The sequence below is a fragment of the Coregonus lavaretus genome (assembly GCF_964263955.1).
Source record: "Coregonus lavaretus genome assembly, chromosome: 32".
In the NCBI taxonomy this organism is placed as follows: Eukaryota; Metazoa; Chordata; class Actinopteri; order Salmoniformes; family Salmonidae; genus Coregonus; species Coregonus lavaretus.
Window position 1 is genome coordinate 3,689,871 of NC_140019.1, and position 4,838 is coordinate 3,694,708.

Consider the following 4,838-nt stretch of genomic DNA (forward strand, 5'->3'; position numbering starts at 1 on the left):
CTAGCATAAAAGCTAGCTTTGTTGACGCTGTTTGCGTGATGATGCAGTTTCCTATTTAGGTTAGACGTCACGTCAAAGTAGTTTTCAAATGTAGTGGTTTTAAGCGCTCTGCGATTTTCTATATTAGACGGTCTGCTCTCTCAGGTGTTCTTGCAAGATAACCTTTGAAAGAACGGGAGAACGCAAGTATTGTGACGAGTACTGAGGATACGAAGAGGCAGGACGCAGACGCAGGAATCAAGGTAAAGGTTTACTTAATAATGAGAAAGAGAATAACATGGAGCGAGTAAACGACATGACGCTAACAATTACACACAACAGTGACTGAACAGTCCAGGGCTATATAGTGGTAGTGATGAGATGAGGAGGTGCAGGTGCGCTGGAGGTGATTAGGGTGCGTTGGGTTTCCATTCCTGTGTTGCCGAGGTGGTGTACTCAGACCGGTGGCTCAGTAGATCGGCGAGTCAGAGCGCCGGAGGGGAGCAACGGGAGGAGACGTGACAGTAACCCCCCCCCCCCCGGATGCGCGGCTCCCACCGCAGGACATTGACGTACATGAGGACGACCCCGAAGATGAGGAGTGGGCTGGTCAGAGCGCCGTCGGTGGAAGTCCCGAATTTGGTTGGGTCCAGAACGTCCCCAGCTGGAACCCAGCTCCTTTCCTCAGGGCCATACCCCTCCCAGTCCACCAGGTAACGGAGCCATCCCCCACGGAACCTGGAGTCCAGCAGGTCCCTCACAGCATACACCGGACTCCCGTCAACATCTAGGGGTGGAGGGAGCGTACCCCGGGGGACGGCATCCGCCAGAGGACCAGGAACCACCGGCCTGAAGAGAGACACATGAAAAGTAGATGAGACACGGTAGTGAGGGGGAAGGAGCAGCCGGTACGAAACCTCATTAATCTGCCGGAGGACCTTAAACGGCCCCACAAGTCGGGGGCTCAATTTCTTGCAGGGCAGGCGGAGAGGGAGGTTTCGAGTGGACAGCCAGACACGATCACCAGGCTAGAATACGGGAGCCTCACTGCGGTGGTGGTCAGCTTGGTCCTTCTGCTGACGAATGACCCTCTGGAGACGGACATAGATGGCATCCCAGACCTGTCCGGCCCTGCAGAACCACTCGTCGACAGCGGGCGCATCGGTCTGGCTGGGTGCCCAAGGGGCCAGGGCCGGCTGGTACCCCAGGACGCATTGGAAGTGAGTGAGCCCCGTGTAGGAGTGAACAAGTGAGTTCTGGGCATATTCTGCCCAGGGAAGAAACCTCGCCCACTCACCCTGCTGGTCCTGACAGTGGCAATGAAGAAACTTCCCCAGCTCCTGGTTCATGCGCTCCACCTGCCCATTTGACTGAGGCCTATACCCAGAAGTGAGGCTGGCCATGACCCCGATCTTCTCCAGGAAAGCCTTCCACACTCAGGAGGTGAATTGGGGGCCACGGTCCGAGACGATGTCCTCCGGAAGTCCATAGTGCCGGAAGACCTGTTGGAACAGGACCTCAGCGACCTGGAGAGCAGAAGGAAGACCAGTTAATGGCAAAAAACGGCATGATTTTGAGAACCGATCTACGACCACCATGACTGTGGTGAAGCCGTCAGAAAAGTGGGAGGTCGGTGACAAAGTCTATGGACAGGTGTGACCAAGGTCGCTGAGGCACTGGTAGAGGAACTAGTTTGCCTGCCGGGGTGTTCCGAGGTGTCTTCGTTTGGGCACATACAGAACAGGAGTTGACATAGCGAGAGACATCAGTAGCCAAGGTGGGCCACCAGTATTTTTGTAATAGAGAATGCAGGTTGTGTGTAATACCGGAGTGCCCTGCCGTAAGGGTGGTGTGCGCCCAGATCAGCAGGCGGTCACGGACACTGGTGGGTACATACACGCGCCCCGGAGGGGCATTGGCAGGCGCTGGATCCTCCTGAGTCGCCAGACAGATGTCTTCTTCTACATTCCAAATGACAGGTGCAACGATGAGAGACGGGGGCAGGATAGGACCCCTCAGATCCTTCCTTTCTCCGGTATGGTGCATCCTGGAGAGTGCGTCGGAGGGACTTCAGACTGGTCCATCATTAACATAAAATAAAAGTGTCTGGTCACGGGTGACAAAGAAGGTAAGAATACCTGACTCTACTGATGGGTACGTTATTGAGGAAAAATGTACTTTCTATGCCTGTGATATGTGTTTGTCCCACCTAGCTATCTTAAGATGAATGCACTAACTGTAAGGCCCACTGGATAAGAGTGTCTTCTAAATGACTAAAAATGTAAAATGTAGATCACTGTTTCATATTTCAGGCTGATCCAAAACCCGTGGCAGGTTTGAACTTCAACAAGCCTTCTGTTGGGATGCCCCTGCCACCCACAAGAAGTGGCATATGACCTCCGCATGCCAATTCTAAAACCCAATGGTTCTCCATGAAAGCTTTTTAAAGCCCTGAAGGTAAGATTTAGGTCATAATTGTTGTAGATTTGGTATTACACCTGGTAGGTCTATACCACCTTGCGGCATGAATGAGAACTGCAATTATCACCAAGATATTACAGTAGAGCTCACCAGCTTGTAGTCCTAAAAACCTGAAATGATTTACCTGGTTCGTTCAGCCATTCCTATGGGCAAAATGAATGGGGAAAGAATGGGATTTTGGTATAAACGCCGAAAATAAGGTTTGAGGTTAACACAGGCTTATGAGATCTTGTAAGTTTTGTTTAATTATATAATATAAATCAGTTAACATGACCTTTAGGAATTATGAAACCTTTATGTGTGTTATGTTTTTTTATAAAGAATCCTCTGCGCCCATCTGAGTAGACCATGTACCTTCCGTTCTTCACTCTTCTGCCCTGTGTTATAACACTTAATCATACTCTTGTAATCAGAATCAAACATCATCGTAAAAAACACATTCAATCAGCAATGTAGTGTACCCAAAGGGGCCCAGAGGTTAGTACATGCAAGTACAGATGGGCATGTATTGTCTGGGGCTGCAGTCAGCCAAACGTGTTATTTTGGCCCAATCAGAGCACATTGAACTTGCAGTTCCATTTGACAATGTCTTTGTCAACATCCACATCAGGAGGCTCAGAAGCTTCTACTTCCAACACATGCTGCCAAAGTTGCTAGATTACTTTATGGATGAAAGGCTGCAGGTATGCAATGAATACCTGGACATTGTTCACAGGCATTGGAAAGAACTGCAACGAATAGAAGCTGAGATGATTCCTTATTGTAGATGTCAGAGATGTATGTGTGGTCTATGTTATGTTATATTTCCATGATCTGCAAGGTTTTCTCCAACACACACAGTACTCATAAAATCTTCTCTCAATTAACTTATCAAGATCTAGATCCATTCAAAGATTCAAACAATGTTTTTCAAATGTATTTCTAACTTCTAAAAACGTTCTTTACAGTAATTGAAGTTCTGACTGATACATATTTACAGTTATTGTAGTGTTTGACTCATTCACATTGTCATTTCTAATATATCTTTAACAATAAAACATGTATTATGTAAAGTAATTGAAGTTCTGACTGATTAATATTTACAGTTATTGTGGGGGAGGTATTGTCACACAAGACATTTCATTTTCTCACAGTTGTGGTCAGATTTATTTTGTAACTATATGTTTTCCCAAGTTGGTGAGGGCTGCACAGACAATTATTGTTCTGTTCACTGTGCAGAGATGTTCATCCTTGTTCCTCTTCACCATGCTCACAGGCAAGATGTCTGGAATCTGGAACACCTTCAGTCTCCCTATTGCCCTTTCCACGTGAATCCTGATGCTTGACATCCTCCTTGAACCTGACACCTCTGACCCACAGAGTTGACTTCTTCCCCTTGTGGATGATGGGACCAGGAGGCGCACACATTTGGCTGAAAAGTACTTTGTGAAGTTGAAGCCCCGATCAGCCATCACAGAGTCCCCTTGTTCCAGAAGGTCAATCAAGCCAGACGTCTTTGTTATGACCTTGTCACTAGCACGTCCACCCCAGACTCTAGACAGAAAGGTAATGGCTCATGTGGGGCTGATGACAAAAATAAACTTGATGGTGTTGCGTGACCTATTGTGGGAATATGATACAGCTCGTGTGTAGACTTGTGGGCCTCTCTATGAAAACTTCACTGCAGTCTATGATGCACCTGACATGTCTAAACGCAGATGTCTTGAAGAGGGGAGGTAGATTTCTTCTGAGCTCTTTCCTGGACGACCAGTGGATAAGACACCGAAGTTCTCTCACCATGACTTCCGACCATTCATGAAAGATGCGTGTCACTGTCACATCACTAGCATTGAAGTGAAATGCCCAGTCTTTGTGGGTAAGACCAATATGCAGCTTAATCACCACAAGAAGGAGTTGTTCAGAAGGAGTGAGTTTTGCGCATGAGGCAGCCCATGCTGTGTTAAGGCACAGTATGTCAGAATGGTAAAATACACTCTGGCAGAGGGAAGACAGGTGTAGAATTTGGTGGTGTCTTCATTGTTCAAAACACATTCAGGTGGACTGGTTGACATCTTTTCCTAAAGTTGACTTTGAAGGTTTTTAAATTTCTCTTCCAGAAAATACACTTTTATCCTCAAATCCTTGTTGTCTTCATGAAGCAGTTCCATGTCCAGCATGGACAGATCTGTGCCCACAGACACAGAGTGTGGCTCTTGGTCTGTAGCCACTGGTGGTGTTTCAACCTCAGGTGTTTCATCCACCAGATCCCTGTTTTGCTTCCTCATGTAGCTTTCCAGCTTTTAAGCACCATCAGTGGTCTGTCTGTTTGGAATTAAAGAGGGTGTGTAGTCTAGATGGACTGGGTCTGTCAATGGCTCAACTAAAACAGAATAATAAAA